Here is a 22,016-nt window from a genome sequence, read left to right as displayed (position 1 = left end):
TTTATGCAATCATCGTCTTTACCTTATATATTTTTAATTAATTGACATTACGTTGCAGCAAGTCAGTGAAATGACAACATGGAAGAAACAGGCTTATTAGCTTTTGGAGAAGCCACCAGAAACATTGGGAGCAGAGAAGAGAGAGGAGCAGATTCAAGTAATAGATAAACACTAAAATAAGGTTCAAAATTACCTACAAATTCACTGTCAATAAAATAATAAGATATAGGCCTACACCGCTACTGACCCCACCGGCCACCGCACCGCCACAGTTGCACTGTCTTAATGAGAGCTCTACAGTCCAGTGAGCGGGTTTGTAGTGGTTCTGTCTCTCGGATCCTTGACATGAGTATGTAGACTTTGGTGTTGCAGTTTCGGTCTTACAGCCCTAATATATATAGCTCCTGTATAGCTCAGTGGTTAATGCCACTGACTTTGGTACAGGTGACCTTAGGCACGGTCCTTAATGCTACCAGCCTACCTCAGGCATGAGTGAAACCGCAAATACAAGAGCCATACCAACATCATCATCATCATCCCCACACTCAGAGATTGGGTCCCAAGTCCCAATAACAACAAGCCCTTAAGGCACAGAATCCCTCAACATAAGGGCCACTGACCTACGATTGAAGATCATAACCAAGCTGGACCCCGAGCACAACGACCAAGATTGCCAAGGCTAAGTGACAAAGTACCCTCTGAAAGTCTGCTAGAAGATGTGAATGCAGCACTACATACTATCCCTACTAAAGCCATTCCGAGACCAAAGAGCTGATATACGCCACAGCAACAGTAATCCCAGAGATGCTTGGCTATAAAATGAACACCACAATCTACAAAAAGCATTACCCCCCATGGAGGAGAAGGCTAGAGGCCAAGTTCAAGGCAACACGAAGAGAGGTTAGTCAGCTCTCAGAGCTATAGAAAGGTGCAAGGAAGGGGCTACCTAAGAAATACAACAAGCTGTCGATACCTGGGGCACTGGAGACTGCCAAACAAAGACTTGCTGCTCTGGCTACCCTCCTAAAGGGATACAAGGGAGAAGCAGAAGCCAAGAGAATAAACCGGATGTTCTCCACTGAACCATTCAAAGTGTACTCTCAGTGGAAGGGTAATAACACAAGATAAGACCCACCCAGAGCTGAGACTGAACAGTACTGGAAGAACGTATGGGAGAAAGAGGCATCACACAACTCCAATGGCTCAGTGGCTTGTGGATCTAAGAACAGATCACAGCAATGTTCCACAACAAGATCCAGTAACCATTACAATGGCAGACATCCAAGAAAGAGTGGCAGGTATGAAGAGCTGGACAGCACCAGGCCCGGGCACTCCATGAACGCCTGGCAGCATAAATGAACCAACTGCTGACGGATGAGACCCAACCAGAATGGTTAACCCAAGGACGGACAATCCTGATCATGAAGGATCCTCAGAAGTCAACAATTCCATCCAACTACCGGCCAATAACCTGTCTCTGCACAACATGGAAGCTCCTGTCAGGCACCATAGCGGCTAAGATGAGTAGGCAAATGGCTCAATACATGGACAGGGCCCAAAAGGGAAAGGGCAGTAATACTAGGGGTGCCAAGCACCAGCTACTGGTTGATAGAGCAGTCACTCGAGACTGCAAGACCAGGCAGACCAATATGTGCACCGCCTGGATTTACTACAAGAAAGCCTATGACTCAGTGCCACATACATGGATACTGGAATGCTTGGAAATATACAAGATCAACCGGACACTAATAGCTTTCATCAAGAACTCAATGGGGCTGTGAAAAACAAGTCTGGAAGCCAACTCTAAGCCAATTGCACAAGTCACTATCACGTGCGGCATATACCAAGGTGATGCACTATCCCCAGTGCTTCTGCATAGGCCTGGCACCCCCTTAGCCAGATCATCACAAAGACCGGCAATGGATACCAGTTCCAAAGTGGAACAACCATCAGTCACCTCCTCTACATGGATGACATCAAGCTGTATGCCAGAAATGAGCGAGACATCGACTCACTGATCCACACCACCAGGTTCTACAGTAACAACATTGGAATGTCGTTCAGACTGGACAAGTGTGGTCGCATGGTAACAAAAGAGGGAAAATGATCAGAACTGAGGGGGTTAACCTACCAGAAGGCAGAAGTGCAGATGTTCAGGACAGCTACAGATACCTTGGGGTCCCGCAGGCTGACGGAAACCATGAGGAGGCAGCAAGGAAAGTCCGCCACAGCAAAATACCTACAGAGAGTAAGGCAGGTCCTGAAACAACAACAAGACAATAAAGCTCCTCACAATGAATGGAGGGTTTCACCCCAAATCCAGCACCCTGAAACTGTACACCAAGTGTAGCGAGGAAGGCTGAGGGCTAGTGAGTGTCAAGACCACTGTCCAGGATGAAACGACAAAGATCCAGGAGTACATCAGGAAGATAGCCCCCAAAGATGAAGGGCTTAGTCAGGCAGCAGAAACTGGGTGAGGACAAGGAAGACACATGAACCTTCATGGAGAGACAAGCCGCTGCACAGCATGTACCACAGACAATAGAAGAAGTATCAAGAAATCTTACCAGTGGCTGAAAAAGGCTGGACTAGCACAGAAGCACTAATCATGGCAGCACAAGAACAGGCACTCAGTACAAGAGCTGGGGTCTACCACACCAGGCAGGACCCCAGGTGCAGACTGTGCAAGGATGCACATGAGACAGTACAGCACATAACATGCACGTGGCATTGGTGTCGTCTTCTTCCAGTACTGTTCAGTCTCAGCCCAGGGTGGATCTGAGCTGTAAATCTTTGTTTGGCAGTCTCCAGAGCCTCAGGTATCGACAGCTTGTTGTATTTCTTAGGTAGCCCCTTCCTTGCACCTTTCTGTAGCTCTGAGAGCTGACTAACCTCTCTTCGTGTTGCCTTGATCTTGGCCTCTAGCCTTCTCCTCCATGCCTTGTGGCTTGTGGTGTTCATCTTATAACCAAACATCTCTAGGATCACTGTTGCTGTGGCGTCAGCACATTGGTCTCGGTTTTGGCTTTAGTAGGGATTGTATGTAGTGCTGCATTCACATCTTCTAGCAGACTTTCAGAGAGAACTTTGTCAATTAGCCTTGGGACTTTCCCTTGTCGTAGCATATTTGTTGTACCTCATCAATCTCTAGTTGTGATAGTAGTTGCCGTTTGCGGATGTTAGAACACTAAGCTTTGTCAGTTTTGATGATGGGTTTCGAAGCATCCATATATCCCACAGTCTCTGCATATAACCCCCTTCACCGGGATTTCTCATATAGTAGCATTGCATCAGATCCATATTTTCTGCTGTTGACCCGGGCAACGTCCAAGCTGGTATGGCTCTTGTATTTGCGGTTTCACTCATGCCTGAAGACAAGTAGCAATAAGGACCTTGCCTAAGATACCCCCGCCCTGACCTGGAATCGAACCCACGATCACCTGGTGTGTGTGTGTGTGTGTGTGTGTGTATGTATGTATGTATGTATATATATATATATATATATATATGCCGTGACTACTTTACTTTTTCTCTTAGGGGTGTACTCACTTTTGTTGCCAGCAGTTTAGACATTAATGGCTGTGTGATGTGTTATTTTGAGGGGACAGCAAATTTACACTGTTATACAAGCTGCACACTCACTACTTTACATTGTAGCAAAGTTTCATTTCAGTGTTTTCATTGAGAAGATATAATCAAATATTTACAAAAATGTGAGTGGGGGTGTACTCACTTGTATGAGAAACTGTAAATAAATATATTTTTATTCTTTTCAATCAGATCAAATACAGACCTAGAGGTATTCCAGAACCATATATTGATGTATGCCAGCAAGCGCATCACCTTCAGTCCCCCAGTTTATGAGGCAAGAGTTCTGCTTGCCGCTCTGGACTATAACTTCCACCGGAACCGACCAACATTGAAAACAGCAGAAGGCAAAGAGATGTACGTTTTACACTTATATTCATTTCCCCATTTAGAATCAGTGTTTTTCAATCATTTTTCGGATAGTCATAAAAGCTGTGTTTTGAATCAGTCCCTCTCTTCTAAACCAGTTGCTGAGTTTCAGAGTTAACTATAGCATGCATCTGTCTTTTCTATCGTTTTACTGTAACTCTGCATCGCAATGTACATATTTATTACATTAAAGCTGTTTCCCCTACTGTTAAAGCGTACAGATCATGGATCTGTTGCACCACTACTAACAGATATTGAATGTTCAAATTATAGTTTCAGAAGGCTGCACAAGACAAAAAGCAGAAGACACAGGTTATATGCCCTGAAATCTAAAAATACCTGCGCATACATCTCTGATCTGCAAGCAAGGATTGTAAAGAGGAGAATCACAAGTGGAGTGGGGATGCCTCGAAAGAAGTCAGGTAAGACTTTGTTTTCCTCCAGGCCTGAAGTTGATGGTGACTCGACGTCATCCTTTATTTGTCGTTCTGGGGAGCCATTAAAATAGACGCAGCTGGTCATTTAATTTGGAAGACTTGTTGAGAAAAAGGGTGCAAAATTTGAAGCAAATTGCTGTAAAAGACTTTCGAAGGCTACCTCACTACTTGCCATCGATGGTGTGCACCATCACTATGGTTACTTGTGTTCTTGACCCGTATCCTAATATTTGTTAAAGGAACTCCATTTTTCACATTATAGATAAGTTTGTATTACATTTCTATTTTTTTTATTAGTTTCCTAGAAAATGGCTGCCAACATTTTTTGCTGTGTTTTTCAGTTTTCCCTGCAGATGTCCAGCAGTTTTTGGTGATTAAAGAAGAGGTTCCCTCTGGGTGGAGCCCCAGTCTGGACCAGGAGGACCCAGAGCTCCTACACATAAAAGAAGAACAGGAGGAACTCTGGATCAGTCAGCAGGGAGAGCAGCTTAATGGACTGGAGGAGGCTGATATCACCAGGTTCCCATTCACTGCTGTTACTGTGAAGAGTGAAGATGAGGAAGAGAAACCTCAGTCTCCACAGCTTCATCAAAGCCAAACTGAGGACAACAGAGAGGCAGAGCCTTCAGCCAGCAGCTCAGCTACGCAGATAAAAACAGAAACTGATGGAGGATCAGAACCTGCTGGGAACCTTGATCCAGATAGTCATTTACAACCAGATACTGATGAAAAAGCTTCAGACACTGAAGTCAGTGAAAATGACTGGCAAGAACCTTTGTCAGATTCTGAAGCTGAAACTGAAGACAGTGACAATGGTTGGAAGGAGACCAGAGCACCTGAGTCAGGTGTAAATGCTCTGAAATATAAGGAAGCTCCTGTAAGTGATGCAGGATGTAATGCTGGGAAAGAATCATTTAGCTGCTTTGAATGTGATAAACAATATCAACACAAGGGGTCTCTTCAGAGACACATGAAGTGTCATTCAGGAAAAAGGTCCTCCAGCCGTCTGGTTAATAAGAAATGTTTCAGAATGAAGCAAAATGTAGATTCACAAAGAAGAGTCCACACAAGAGAGAAACGATTTGCTTGTGATGTTTGTGGTAAAAGGTTTAACCAGCAGACACATCTTACATTACACATGAGCGTCCACACAGGAGAGAAACGTTTTGGTTGTGATGTTTGTGGGAAGAGATTTAAAAGGATGTCACATCTTAAGCTGCACATGAGAGCTCACGCAGGAGAGAAAACATTTGGCTGTGATGTTTGTGGGAAGATATTTCCAATCCTGGGAAATCTAAAGAGACACATGAGAGTCCACACAGGAGAGAAACCATTTAGCTGTGATGATTGTGGTAAAAGATTCAACCAGCATCCACATCTTGTTAGACACATCAGAGTGCACACAGGAGAGAAACCATTTTGCTGTGATGATTGTGGGAAGAGATTTACAGATCGGGGAAATCTCAAGAAACACATGAGAGTTCACACAGGGGAGAAACCATTTGGCTGTGATGATTGTGGGAAGAGATTTACAGAACAGAGAATTCTCAAGAAACACATGGGCATCCACAGAGGGGAGAAACCATTTGGCTGTGTTTATTGTGGGAAGAGATTTACAGAACATAGACTTCTCAAGACACACCTTAGCAACCACACATAGGAGAAACCATTTTGCTGTGATGTTTGAGGGACAAGATTTACAAAACAGAGAATTCTCAAGAAACACATGAGACTGCACACAGGAGAGAAACAATTTGGCTGTGATGTTTGTGGTAAAACATTTAACCAGCATCCATATCTTAAGAGACATTTCCCGCACATAAACCTTACGTAGATGGACCACCCGGGTATATTTGGTGACCTATTGTAGTGTTTTGCAGATAGAATTGTTATCTATTACGCTACATGGACATGATGGATATACTTCAAGCACGGACCAGTTAAATCCACAGTGAAAACACCAGTGCAGATGTCATTTGTTAGCAACCAGGTTGGTTTCATTTTCATAGGCTATGTCATTAACAAGCCTCCTCCACATGCAGAGGTGGGGCAATCCACTGTGTTTGCAGCAGAGTTTTGTACATACACCGACTGACACCTCCAAATATGTATTTAAAATGTATTTTTCATTAAAATGCTGCTTACTGCCTACTGAAGCCACCCATATAGACAAGTTATTGACACAGTTTTTCCAAATGTTCCCTTTATCAAAGTTGTCGGGAAAGGAGAGGGAAGGGAACAAATGTTTTCCAACATCTTCTGATCTTTGTGGTATTAACATCAGTGGACATACAACATACTTTAGGGGGTGTGATGGAGGAAATAAATTATAATAAATATTCATCTAATGAATATACCGTATATTCAAACTAAGTCATCTAAAGTTCTGGATTGCATTGCAGTGTAATAGGTGGAAGAGGAGACCTTTATAGTGGACTTGACCTCTGATTTTAACCTTTTTTAAAAATCTATATAAACAGAAACAGTGGATTTATTAACATAGGTTTGTTATTATTTCTTTCTTTGTTCATGAAACTTTGATAACACTTTATTTTACAGGTCTCGTATTTTTGTAAAATTTCATAGAAATTAGTCGATATGTAACTTTAAACTCCAGGAAGGTTCCAGGAAATGGATGATTGTTATTATAGTGAAAGTGGAGATCGTACTTAATTGCCAGATCCAATTAATTGCTAATGTAACCTAGATAGTCTTGTTTTGATAATTGTCTTCAGGCAGACATACAGTTCAACATATATAACCAATAAAGTCTGACACACGACAATCACTGTCGCATTGGCCGTTTTTAGCTAGCATGGATAATGATTCGCAGCGGAGCAGTCTTCCAAGGTTGAGGACTTATTGCATTACATTTAATCATTTGGCAGGCGCCTTTATCCAAAGCGACTTACATTTAAGGAACAACATACAAGCATCAATACACTAAGATCTACAAGAGTCAATACATACTAGTAAGAGCTAATAGCGTATTGAATTGAATTTATTGAAGGATAGCCTTGAGATGCAGCATCTCATTTTCAAGGGGGTCCTATAACACAAATACATAATGAACATACATAATACAAAACAGAACATTACATAACTACATATAGCACACACATACAGATGACTCGCACACCCACTCTCACCCACACCACATACACTCAGTTAATGCAAGGAAATTAACAATATAAAACAATCCTTTAACTTAAATTCTACCAATGTAAAATCAGCTATCATTGAATCCAAAAACAAATCAAGTTATTACTTAGCAGTATGTAAGTGTAATGTATAACAAAACAACGTAATTCTACTTGATAGCATTAATAACATGAACGTCCTGTTTGAAGAGCCAGAGCTAAAGATGCTGTGAAAAGTGCTGATAGATGTTAGGGTAGGATGAAGATTATTCCAATCACATGGTGCTTTATATTGAAATGATTTCTGTCTGGCTACAGTAAAAGTTCTTGTGATGTTGCATCTGTCTGAATGGATATGGAGCAAGGAACTAAAAATTGTTTCAAGTATAGAGGACAGTTACAGTAAATGGACACCTCATGACAAATCTACAAAGACAATTAAAAACAACATTAAGAGGCCTAAGATTGCTGTCAGTGGTGTTCATATAGATAATATCAGCATAATCTATAATTGGCAGTATCAACAGAGATAATTATATTCCTTACTTGAAATGTAAAACCATGTAGCCTATTGATCAGTAAAGACAACTTCCATAGATTGTCTTAATAATGAAGTCAATATGCAATTTGAAGTTGAGTTCAGGGTCAATCCAAAAGCCAAAGATATTTAAAAGAATCCACTTCATCAATGTTAATATGTGGATGTAAGTACTAGGACGATTACGCCTTGTTCCAAACACCATGTCACAGGACTTCTCATTTATTACCAATTTATTCATGTGAAGCCAGTTTTGGACCAAATTGTAAGAAGTTCTGGATTTTTAATATATCTGAGTCCAAGGTGTAAATAACTGTATCATCAGCATAGCAATGCACTCAGCAATTTTTCTCACAGATTTTGAATAAATCATTAATTAAAATAGAATAAAGCAGGGTTCCCAAAGTGGAACAGTACAAGTAGAAAAGGACAAGTTGAATAAATCAGCAAGTGGGTACATTAACACATGAGCAGCAAGCTTAATAAATCTTGCTTAAAGACCGTCAGGACCCACAAATGACATGAAAAACATCAATAGGCATGATTGATCTAAAACAGAATGCACCAGTAGAGAAGATCGTGCTGGAAGAACTAGCTGTATCATGGAAGTTTACAATTTCTGAACCACTAATCTAAAAAAATGCTGGATGAAAGCACCAGAAATCAGTAAAGGATCGGAAATACTGGCATTATCAATTTGTACTTGATTCCAGTCCAGAGTCCAGATTTTTCTGGAGTTTTGAAAGTCCTGCAAAAAGCTATCTCTATAATTAATAGATTTTGCATTCCTTGTCTTGGTGTGACATACATTCTTGAGATATCTGTAAGCTTCCCAATCTGTGGCATCTGAAGAAGAGCAATATTTAGCCCAGGCTTTATTCCTTTGTTTAAAGAGACTAATCAGATGTGAGCTGATCCATGGCAAATGTCTACGTTTGACTAAAGTTCTTAACTTTAGAAGATTTGTCAAAGGTAGACATTTGACTATCATCATTTAGAATCTAAAGGGAGCAGCTAAAATAATAATAATAATAATCTTTATTTGTAGAGCACTTTTCAAATACAAGTTACAAAGTGCTTTAACAAGTGTAAAGAAAATAATACCCAAGAGACAATAATACAAAAACAATACAAGATAAAAGCATGAAAACATTGAAAAGACTAAAATACACATAAATATAAAATTAGTAAAATACAATAAAATAAAAGGGATAAAATAAAATCAAATAAGATCGGGAAAGGCTCTCCTATAAAAGTATGTTTTAAGAAGGGACTTAAAAGAGTTCACTGACTCTGACCATTTCCTCAGGCAGGCTGTTCCAGAGCCTCAGGGCCCTGACAGCAAACCTGTGCAGCTAGAGTAGCTTACTATTCACCATTAGCAGAGGAGAACAAGGACAACCCCAAGGTTCTCTTCGGTACAGTCCAGGCTAACAGAGAGTCACACCTCCATTGAGCTTTTTTATTCCTGCTAGCATCAGCAGTAATGATTTTATGAGCGTCTTTAGAGAGAAAACTCTAATCATCAGAGACAAAATTCAACACCCCCTGCCCTTAACCAGCATTGATGTATTTTCTCATTCAGCACCTTTAGAAACCTCTGTAAAACCTGATATGTTCCTAGACTGTTTTGCTCCCATTGATCTTCTGCAATTAACATAAATGATTTACTCATCTAAAGCCTTAACCTGCCTCCTAGACCCCATCCCTACTTGGCTGCTTAGAGGTTCTACCCTCGGTCAGCTCTACCATATTAGATTTGTTTAATTTTTCTTTGCAAACTGGCTATATACAAAAATCCTACAGAGTAGCTGTAATTAAACCTCTTCTTAAAAAGCCCACTCTGGACCCAGACGTTTTAAATAATTAAAGACCTATATCTAGTCTTTTCTATTTTTTACCATTTTTCCATTACCAGTACCAGCTCAACTCGCCTCGACTCTACTTGACTTTGGCCCTGCTCTGTTTTCCATTGCAGGTAGTACCCCTCAATGTAACTGCCGCAACTTAATGTTCAATGCGACACACACACACCAGCGACCCACACACAGCTTTCTCTTTATTTAAGGTAAAATGTTTCAACAGTATAAAAACCTTACAGCTGTGTTTTCCTCTGCCGTTGTTGCTGCAACGGTCTGTGTGACGGCGGGAGTAGATGGCTCTGTGAGCGGGCGGCTGGCCGGCCTCGCGAGCTCCTCCCGCGGTTTGGCGCAGGCTTCCCCCGCCGCCACTTGCGGAGCTCCTCAACCCCGAAAACTTTCAAGCACATTTTTGTTCCGCCATCACTTCTCGTAAAACTGTCAATATTCAAAATCTACACAGTTGATTTCTCACATCAAAATTTCTCAGAAGTGGATTTAGTGATGAAATAATGTACGAAAATTGTAAAATATAAAACTTTCTGTTGCTGGCCTCTGTCTGGCGCGCGCAATGATGATGCAGAGAATAGTGACAATTCTCTCTGACCAATCAGTAGTCTGCTGTGTTTTCAAGTCACATTTTAGTTTCCCCTCAGCTCGCTTGGAACCTTGATGGAGGTGATGCGAAAAAAAGTACCTGGCAGCAGGTACAGGTGCAACTTTTCCACAATGGAAAACTGAAAAAAGGCCAGTAGAGTCGAGGTGAGTCGAGCTGGTACTATGGAGTGGAAAAGGGGCTTAAGATCCTGTAGAAATCAGCTCAATCAGCTTTGTGACTATCTTCATAGCAACAGCTTATTCAAGGCTTTTCAGTCAGGGTTTAGAAGACATCATACCACAGAGGCAGCACTGGTGAAAGTTACAAATGACATACTAGTTGCATCAGTCAAATGACTTGTCTCTGTACTTGTCCTGTTAGATCTGAGCGCTGCTTTCGATACCATCGACCACCATATACTACTACAGAGACAGTAAATTTTTATTGGCATCAAAGGATCAGCCCTCAGTTGGTTTAAGTCATATTTATTCGATCGGTCCTAATTTGTATATGTGAATAATGATTCCTCCTTGCATACCAGCGTTAATCATGGAGTACAACAAGGTTCGGTGCTCGGACCAATCCTTTTTACCCTATATATGCTTCCTCTCTGTAGAATTATCAGGAACCATGCCATAAACTTTCATTGCTATGCTGATGATACGCAGCTATATGTAGCGATCAGGCCAGATGATTCAAATCAGTTAGCAAGTTATTTTACTTGGGTCCAAACAACATTGTCACTATGGATGGCATCGCCCTGACCCCCAGTACCACTGAGAGGAACCTGGGAGTTATTTTCTATCAGGACATGTCCTTTAACCTGTATGTTACACAAACTTCAAGAACTGCCTACTTTCATTTACGTAACATTGCAATTATTTACTAGCGGGCAGCACAATTAAGTCTTTTTAGCCTCTCCAGTTGATCCAGAATGCAGCAGCACGTGTTTTGTCAAGGGTCAAGATCAGAGAGCATATTTCTCCAGTTCTAGCCTCCCTGCACTGGCTCCCTGTGAAATATAGAATAGATTTTTAAATTGTTGTACTTACCTACAAAGCCTTAAATGGCCAAGTACCATCTTAACCTCAAAGAACTCCTTATACCTTACTGCCACAACAGAGCACTAGGCTTTCAAAATGCAGGGCTGCTTGTGGTGCCTAATGTAACTAAGGTTAGAGTGGGACAAAGAACATTTAGTTATCAAGTGCCTCAACTATGGAACCAAGTCCCAATTTGGGTTTGGGAATTGGACAACATCACCCCTTTTAAGGCTAGACCTAAGACTTTTCTGTTTAAGCTTTTAGTTAGGGCAGGATTGAGCTTTATATTAAATTGTTTTTATCATTTTATTTTGCTGATTTTATTCTGTTTGTATTTTATCTTGTGTTTTTTACACGCATTCTGTATATTACGGTTTATTTCATTTCAATGCATTTGGTAAAGTGTTTTGGGACTATGTCTTTTGGTTGATTTAGCACCTTAAATAAACTTTTTTGATTTAATGTATGGTCTAAAATGGACAGCTAGTCATCAATCATGACACCCAAGTTTCTCACCACCCTGGTTGGAGTGATAGTTGAGGAGACAATTTGAAGTTTGATGTGATGGTGGATAGACTGCTTGGCTGGAATTAACAAGAGTTCAGTCTTAGAGAGGTTTAGTTGAAGGTGGCAAGCCTTCATCCATGCATTGATGCATGATACATTATGTCCGAGAGACAGTCTGTGAAGCGCTTGTGAGGTGGAAGTTAGAGCACATATTGTTTGATGCAGTTTGTTCACAACCAAAAGAAAATTCTGCAAGTTTAATAGAATTATATTATTCCAAACAAAGACTTTAGGTAGAAAGGTAAACAATATGTATTGTGGATCACATCAGACATTGCAGCGATTTTACACACAAGAATTAAACTGAAGACGAAATGGTGATATATACACGGAGGATATTATTAAAAGGCTACTAACACACTGTGCTGCAATCCTTTAATGCTATTTGATGTTACGTTGGATTTTTACTATAATAATTTCATCAAGTAGCCGAGTTAAAGTTTGAAAGGGACTCAAATTCACCTCTAATATCGCGGAAAGGCAAGCCAGAATCCAGCAACATAATCCTGGCTTTATGTTGATGGTTCAACAGTTGCGGTGCTCCACAACTGACCGTGATTGTCAGTGGCATACAGACTGGCCCTCTTCTCTCAGGGGGGCTGATAAAATATTTAGCAGACATTGATGGGAGATATTAGTTGGCACTTGGCTTATATATTTTGTAGGGTTGGGAAAGTTAACACGTCATTATTAGGTTTACACATTAATTAATTAACGCCATTAACGATTATTTTATCTCACGTTAACGCAGTTATTATTATTATTATTATTTTGAAAGTCCGCAGCTCACTGGCTGTGAATACACATACAGTCAAACCATGGGGCGCTGCCCGGGCATGTGCGTGAGGCAAGCACAACCGCAACAGTTTTACAGGAACGTGCACGTTTGTCGCTACGCCTTGTGCTCGACCACTTCACCTCACTCTAACAGGGACACTTGCTACTGAACATAGGCTGTTTATGCTGCTCCCTGATAAAAGAAAAATGTTTCTGCTGATACCTGCTCAGAAAAAAGAACAAGAAAACTGATTTAGGGCCTATATGTATGTTAACCTGTTGCTCAGAAGGTGCCTGTTGTGTTATGATGGTGGCTCTGGACTCTGATGGTAACCTGTTTCAACAAGCTAGATAAAAGATAATACCCTGGCAGTGGCAAATAGCTCTGGTTTTATATTTGATTTGATTACATTAATGTTTAAATTGAGATTTACAAGAAATATTTTATTGCTACTGTGTAAAGGGAATATTGCTGGTAAAAAGCACCTTATTTGTTTAAAGTGTTTGCAAACCACATGTTATTGCACTTTTGTGTATATAGCGGTACATTTAAATTAAAATTGCACAATACACTACTTTAGAATTCATTATTCAGTTTTTGGGTTCAGAGTTTATATTTCGGTCGATGCGTTCCGCCTCTTTTGCGCTCCACACGGACTGTTTACCTGCATGCAACCAAAGCCCGCTGCAACGTGATTGGTCAATACTACCCGGACTACAGGCGGAAACCGGAAGCTTCCTCTCCTGCAGACCCTGCATCCATGTGCAGATGGTAGAAAACAGACGGAGGAGAAGAAAGAAGATGAGATGAGTTTTAAGTGTTTGCTGGCTAACCGAGAAGCCAACATTTTGACAAATGGAGGATCGTACGTGTTATTTAGTAGAAAGAAAGAGAAAGTGCCGGAGCGAGAATCAACCCCGCCAAAGATGCGAAAAGAGGAAGAAGTGAAACTAAATGTGGACAGACGATGGCAGAAAACAGTGATCAACATCGGTGCGGCCTTCCCCAAATGGAAATCTCTGATGAGGGACAAATGTTTTCAGAGTGACGCCGAAGTTGCCTGTTTTCTGCTGCACAGGTAATTTAGCCCGATCTAAACGCAACAATCAAAATAATAATAATTTGAAAATCTGTACAATTATTTATCAGTCTAAGTTTCCACTGGTTGTCCTCACTTCATGGCATGAGGTGACATATTTTGCAGCAATTATTTCACATTTGGGCATTTCTCCCGGGGAGTTTCTGTGTGTCTGATATGAATTTGAATTCGGGGTATAATAGGGAAATGTTTGCAAGGTGTTTTTGTCGTGTTTTATATTTAGGGCATGAGGTTAGAAAGTGCAGCTCTGTCTCTACCTGTCCTCTGTCACACTGGGAGCAGAGTCTCTCCTCTCGTGGTAGCCAGCTCTGTCTGTGGCGACCCTTTTCTATGGCCAGGCTGTGTTCACTCAGTCTGTACGTTGTCAACATTTTTCTTAGTTTGGGACATTCTATTGTACTCAGGTAATTTGCCAGTGTGAATTCTCTTTTTAGGGTCAGATAACATTGTAATTTACTTTGTGTTTTGGATGTTTCTTTCCAGTATTCAATATATTTTTCTTTCTGCTTGCTGATAATTTGGTTTGGTCTGCTTGAGTTGGTGTTGCTGTCCTGAGGCTGTTACTGCAGAGAGCCTCAGGAGCAGCTGGCTGAGGGACTCTTCTCTGGTTTCAGCTCCTGGTATGGTAGGGCTTTGTGATGGTATGTCTGGGGTTAACTGATTTTAAGTGATTGTAAAATTTAAGTGATATTTTCTGTATTTTTAGTAGGAGGGGGTATTGGCCGAGCTCTGCTCTGCACAGGTTATTTGGTGTTTTTCTCTGCACCTGCAGGATGCTCCTACAGAACTCAGTATGGAAAGATTCTATGATTGTTTTGTCCCATTTGTCAAATTCATTCAGTTTTGGCCCCCAGATTTCGCTACCATATAGAATTATTGGTTCTAGTACAAATTGGAAAATTTTAAGCCAGATTTCAATTGGAATATATATTTTAATGTTTCTTTTTATTGCATAGAAAGCTCTCCTTGCTTTGTCCCTCAGATCTTTCACAGCCATGTTGAAGTTCGCTGTGTATGTAATGTTGAGGCCGAGGTAAGTGTACTTTTTTGTATGTTGTAATTTAGTGGTGTCTAAATAGAAATTGTGTGTAACCTGAGTTCTGTATTGTTTCTGAAAGATCATTATCTTAGTCCTTGCTGTGTTTACTGTCAGGGCCCAGGTCTGACAGAATCTCTGAAGGAGGTTAAGGTGCTGCTGCAAACCTTCTTTAGTAGGAGAGAGCAACACTAAGTCATCTGCATACAGCAGACCTCTGATCTCTGTGTCGTTCAGGAGGAGGCCAGGTGCCTTGGAGCTCTCTAATTGGTTTGCTAATTCATTGATATATAGGTTAAAGAGAATTGGACTGAGATTACATCCCTGCCTCACTCCCCGACCCTGGGAGAAGAACGCTGTTTGTTTGTTTCCAATCTTCATGGCACATTGACTTTTTGTATACATGTTCTTAATCAAATCATATGTTTTTCCTCCAATGCCACTTTCAAGTAGCCTATAGAAAAGGCCCTCGTGCCTATATGGTCCGTTGTGTGGCAGTTTGGCAAAAAAACTATTTATGCAGAATATTGTGGTTATCAACAAAGTTGACAAGTCGTTTATTAATGATGTTGCAGAATATTTTTCCCAAGTTACTGTATACACATATTCCTCTGTAGTTATTTGGGTCATATTTATCTCCGGATTTATGAATTGGGGTTATTAAACCTTTGTTCCAGATGTCTGGAAAAGTTCCAGGTGCTAGAATAGTATTGAATAGTTTTAGTATAGCCAATCTGATTTTATGGTCTGAGTATTTGATCATTTCGTTGAGGATTCCATCAATACCACAAGCCTTTTTTCCTTTCAGGGACTGGATGACTTCTGTTAATTCTTGTTCTGTTACAGGGTCATCTAGAGGGTTTTGGTTGTTTTTTTTTTATCACCGCCTCCAGAGTTTTCCATTTTGTGAATATCTTGTACTGATCATCATTTTTTGTAATATTACTGTATAATTCACTAAAGTGATTAATCCAAGTATTTCCATCTTGGATTGCAAATTCATCCTGCTGGATTTTGTTTAGGTTGTTCCATTTCTCCCAGAACTGGTTGGACTCTAAGGATTCCTCAGTTTCACAGAGCTGCTTCTTGCTGTGTTGTTCTTTCTTAGTTTTTAGGGTGTACTTGTATTGTTTCAGAGTGGCCTCATATTGACAGCGTATATAGTGGTTATCTGGGTCCCTATGCTTTTCATTTGATAATTTCCTTAAAGTTTTCCTTAGGTTTTTGCATTCAGTGTCAAACCATTTGTTACAGTTCATTTGTTGAGGTTTTGGTTTGGAGGCTTTGAAATTAGACAATGAAGCAAATTAATGAAATATTGAATTGATTTTGTCCACAGCAGAATTTACACCAGAATTATTCTGGGGAAATGTTTCAGTTCGAAATAAATGAGTTAAATCATATATGTTTTGATTTTCCAGTGCCTTTTGGTACGCCCCCATGCTGTCTGGGGTCCATCTGTATGGGTATGTGCTGTTAAACAGTTCACAGGCACTAGGGGCTCCAGACTTAGAGTTTTCACAGTCAGCCCCCTCACATCCCTCTCAGGAGTAGAAGAGGACTCCAGTGGCAACCTGTGAAGCTCTGCTGAACTCCATGCCCAAGAGGGTTAAGGCAGTGCTGGAAAATAATGGTGGCCACACAGAATATTGACACTTTGGTCCCAAGTTGGACATTTTCACTTAGGGGTGTCCTCACTTTTGTCACCAGCGGATTAGACATTAATGGCTGTGTGATGTGTTATTTTGAGGGGAAAGCAAATTTACACTGTTATACAAGCTGCACGCTCACTACTTTACATTGTAGCAAAGTGTCATTTCTTCAGTGTTGCATAAAAACATAAAATCAAAAATGTGAGGGGTGCACTCACTTTTGTGAGATACAGTAATTGGATTTCTATATTGCATGATCCATCAAATATATTGATATTGATTCAATATGTAATATTTCTTATTGAATTTGAGAGTTTGTTGAAGTGATGAGCTCTTCCGTCTTCAATATGACTGTGTGTGGAGGAGACACTGAGCGCTAAGCCTCGCCCTTACTGTAATACTGAACCAGAGAGCACAGAGGCAGCACATGTAAACACCAAAACATAGCAGCATAGTTTTTCAGTTAGTTTGTCTTAAGTGCTGTGGGCAAAAACACTTGTTATACTGGGGAACTCCTGATTTTATAAATTGCACCAACATTTTTGGCAGATTCCATGATATTCCGCAATTTACAGTTATTGTAAAATTACACTATTCTGTTTGATTTTTGCAGCTTTCAGAGGGGATAGGGGATTGTTTTGGTAGAAAAAACACTGCATTTAGTGTTCTGTCTAGGGCCTAGTCCACAAAGACACGGGTATTTTTATAACTTGAGTTTTTCCTCCTTTGTTTAAAAGAAATCTCTGTCCACATGAAAACGCAAACACGCGCTGTCAAGAGCATGCCAAACCACCTTGTGCCGATATGGCTCTAACCGTAAAGCCACGGTGGCCAATCGGAGCCTAATAAAATTTTAAACAAAGCAGGCAGTGGTGCACAATCTGACATCAAACACTCTGACATTGCAAGGCAAAACCCTGGTTTTACTGTCTACACGACAGCACTGCAACCGGTGTTTCTGAAAGTCCTCACCCTGGCAAGGCTTAAAAATGTTCGGTTTCAGTGACTGATACAGTGTTTCTGTGTGTACGAACGGCCGAACGGCCTAAAAAAAAAAAAAAAATTAGTCATTGTTATGAAAATACCCGTGTTTGTGTAGACGTACATTTCAGTTTGTACATGTTAACGATGAGTCCTCCATGCACACCAAAGTTACTCATGGAGTTCCTCAAGGATCTGTCCTTGGACCAATCCTCTTCACTTTATATATGCTTCCTTTAGGCAATATTATCAGGAAACATTCCATAAGCTTTCATTGTTATGCAGATGATACTCAGTTATATCTATCGATCAAGCCAGATGAAACTCATCAGTTAGCTAAACTTCAAATGTGCCTTCAGGATGTTAAAACCTGGATGACCTGTAATTTTCTCATGTTAAACTCAGATAAAACTGAAGTTATTGCTCTGGGGCCTAAGCACCTCCGTGACGCATTATCCAAAGATGTAGTTTCCCTGGATGGCATCGCCTTGGCCTCCAGCACCACTATGAGGAATCTTGGAGTTATCTTTGATCAGGACATGTCGTTTAAGTCTCACATTAAGCAAATTTCAAGGACCGCCTTTTTTCACCTACGTAATATTGCGACATCCTGTTAACATCCTGTCTAAAAATGATGCAGAAAAACTAGTCCGTGCATTTGTTACTTCTAGGCTGGATTACTGCAATTCCTTATTATCAGGCTGCTCGAAAAAGTCCATTAAGAATCTTCAGCTGATCCAGAATGCTGCAGCACGTGTTCTGACAGGAACCAGGAAAAGAGATCACATTTCTCCTGTTTTAGCTTCTTTGCATTGGCTTCCAGTAAAATCCAGAATAGAATTTAAAATCATTCTTCTTACCTACAAAGCTCTTAATGGTCAGGCACCATCTTATCTTAAAGAGCTCATAGTACCTTACTACCCCACCAGAGCACTGCGCTCCCAGAATGCAGGGTTACTTGTGGTTCCTAGAGTCTCCAAAAGTAGACTAGGAGCCAGAGCGTTCAGCTATCAAGCTCCTCTCCTGTGGAACCAGGTTCCAGTTTGGGTTCAGGTGGCAGACACCATCTCCACATTTAAGAGTAGGCTTAAGACTTTCCTCTTTGATAAAGCTTATAGTTAGGGCTGGCTCAGGTGAGTCCTGAACCATCCCTTAGTTATGCTGCTATAGGCCTAGACTGCCGGGGGATTTCCCATGATGCACTGAGCTCCTCTCTCCTCTACTTTCTCTCCCTCTGTATGCAACCTCATCCCATTATTGCATGTTACTAACACAACTTCTCCCCTTTCTGGTAGTCTTGTGCTTTCTCGTCTCTCTCCTCTCTCCTCCTATCACTTCCTGCAGGTTTTCTGGCTCAGGAGCTGTGGAGTCTGGATCTGTGGTTGCGGGTCACCTGCTGCCCCGTGTTCCTGCTCGACACCCTCTGCTGCAACGACTATTGTTGCTAGTCTTATTGTTATTATTGTTATTATAATCATTAACATTACGATGGTTACCATTAACACTATTGTAAATATCTGTACCATTTTTCATTTAGTCTATAGCAACATCACCTTCACTGTCTGTACCTCTGTGTGTATATTGTGTAGGCTGCCTCCCTCCCCTCTCTCTCTCCTTACATCCCTCTCTCTCTCTCTCTCTCTCTCTCTCTCTCTCTCTCTCTCTCTCTCTCTCTCTCCTTCACCCCAACCGGTCGAGGCAGATGGCCGCCCACCCTGAGCCATGGTTCTGCTCGAGGTTTCTGCCTCTTAAAAGGAAGTTTTTCCTTGCCTCTGTTGCCTAGTGCTTGCTCTTGGTGGGAACTGTTGGGCTTCTGTAAATATCATCATAGAGTACGGTCTAGACCAGCTCTTTTATGAAAAGTGCTGTGAGATAACTGTTGTTGTGATTTGGCGCTATATAAATAAAACTGAATTGAATTGAATAGACGGGTTTTTTTCTGAATATGTCCTCCTTTTACAGAATTGATTGGACAGATGAAGGCTCTTCTTCCTTTCATGAAAAAGATGATGGAGATAAAGACGACAGCTCTGATGAAGAGGATCTTCCACCCACTTGTATACGGTGTGTTATCGGTCAGTCTTTACTCTGCTATTGTTCTGTGATGCCAGCTTTTATTCAAATCTTTACACATATGCCTTCATGTTGTACCTCAACAGAATGGGTGGAGCATTAAAGAAAGCACCATCGATTGATCGACTTCCAGTTATTGGAACGGGCGAGGCAGCGCATGACCAGCCTGCACGTGAAGACCCTCCTGATGAGGCTTCTCCCTGTGATCAGGACCCTGTTTTCCCATCCCCACAGCAGGTCCTTTGTGAAGATGACATCGTTGGTGCCAGAGCTTCAATAGTATACGAGGACTGCTTGAGACAGCTGGCTACATTTCTGATCCTGCCTGTGAAAAAATGTACAGGCCTTTTAAAGACTGGTGTGGTGTGTGACTGTGTTGCCCCCTTTGAGATCAACATCACTTCCAAGGGCACAGCAACGAGTGTCGAATGGGTAAGTCCTGACAGTCGCAGCGTATCATAACTGTAAATTCCCATTAAAACACATTTGTAGTGAAAGCCAGTGCTGTACATGCCAAATGCAATCCTGCCTTTTCTTGGACTTTCAGATCTGTCCCAATGGACACAGCTTGTGGAGGTGGAATTCCCAGCCTGTAATGAAGTGTGGGACGCAAGCTGGAGATTTTCTCTTGTCCACCAACATTTTGTTGTCTGGCAACGACTATGCGAAGGTCGCCCTCTTGTTCAAGTTCATGAACATGGGGATGGTGAAGAAGAACACCTTCGTGTCCATTCAGGACGCTTACTGTGTGGACACAGTGAAGAGCTTCTGGGAAGAGAGGAGGACTGAGGCCCTCAGTGGCCTTCAGGGGAAAGATGTTGTGGTCCTAGGTGCGTAGCTGAAACTTTACCATAGTACAAGTATTGAAGACATTAGGCAGTGTGACTGTATGTAAGCAGCTAACTCATATTTTATTTTTATTTTTTATTTATATGTCATCGCAACCATTCAGAATGCTAGGGCTTCTTCTACCAGGTCACTATATGGTGCCAAATGGCATGTGTTTGAGTACTGCTGTTCGAAGTCACAGGAAGTGCCTTTCCAGTGCTCGGTGCCAGTGATTCTCAGTTTTCTACTGGGCTTACTGGATAAGGGCAAAGCCTTTTCAACAGTTAAGGTGTACTTAGCTGCTATTGCGGCATGTCATGTGGGTTTTGGTGGTAAGGCTGTGGGGCAACATCCCCTTGTCAGCCATTTTATGAAGGGCGCCTTGCCGTCTCGTCTCACCAGTGTCCAAACAGCTCGCCCTGTCGTGGGACTTGTCGACTGTTTTGGATGCGCTGTCTCAACCCCCCTTTGAGCCTTTGGATCAAGTTGATCTGAAAGTGCTCCCGCTTAAGACAGCTCTTTTGTTGGCCCTAGCATCTGCTAAGCGGTTTAGGTACTGGCAAGCCTATCTCAGGAGGAGGCAGCCCAGGTTGGCCTGCGTGCTCACTCTACATCCTGGGCCCTATTTAGAGGTGTGTCTATCCAAGATATATGCTTGGCGGCCAGTTGGTCTTCACCTCATACCTTTTGCGAGGTTGTGAAGCAAGGAAGAGGTACGCTTATTTTGAGCTTATGACGCTGCGTCATCCCTTTTTATAAGGAGAGTACGTCCCTCCTCCTGATGCAGTCGTCACAACTGCCAGCCAGTGGGGCTGGCGTATTGGTATTGGGCTTCTGAGGACTACTCAGAGGGACTCATGTTATCAGAGAACCGGGGTTACCTCTGTAACCTAAAGTTCTGTATGTGGGCTGTAAAGCCTTTTCCTGAATGTATTATGAAAAATAAGCCTTAGATTACAGTCTTAACGGAACATGTTAACACTTGCCTATCAATAAATATTTGCTGCTAGAAGGTGCAACATTTTTAGACATCTGTAAATGCAGAGAGAGTGAGAGAGAATAGGCGTAACGACCTGTAACTTTGAGATTTCGCACTTAAATTTGACATTTGAAAGAGGAGCTAGATAACTTTGTTTGGCAGCTCAAGTTTATTTACTTGTCCCCTCTGGTTTAATAATTTCTGCCTGGACTTCACGTCCGATCCCCAAGCCAACCTGACAGAGCTTGAGCTGTTTTGCAAGGAAGAAGGGAGAAAAATTGCAGTGTCCAGATGTGCCAACTTGATACATACATCCACACAGACTCCGTGCTGTAATTGTAGCCAAAGGTGCATTTACTAAATACTGACCTGAAGGGAGTGAATATTAATGCAGTCATCTTCTTTAGCTTATGTATTTTTTATTAATTAACATTAGTTTGTAAAAATCTGT

At 41.4% G+C, this 22,016-nt stretch overlaps 1 protein-coding gene across 1 annotated transcript in view; it reads left to right on the top strand.

The window, feature by feature from the left end:
* LOC119916463 overlaps positions 1-22,016 on the top strand; it is a 37,981-nt gene that overhangs the window by 10,621 nt on the left and 5,344 nt on the right. The gene's annotated exons all lie outside the window — the stretch shown is intronic.

Source organism: Micropterus salmoides, unplaced genomic scaffold, assembly GCF_014851395.1.
Source record: "Micropterus salmoides isolate LMB-PRFRI ecotype aquatic unplaced genomic scaffold, ASM1485139v1 Ms_hic_scaffold_21, whole genome shotgun sequence".
Lineage (NCBI taxonomy): Eukaryota > Metazoa > Chordata > Actinopteri > Centrarchiformes > Centrarchidae > Micropterus > Micropterus salmoides.
The sequence above is the reverse complement of the archived record's forward strand: the minus strand, read 5'-3'. Positions and strand labels throughout refer to the sequence as shown.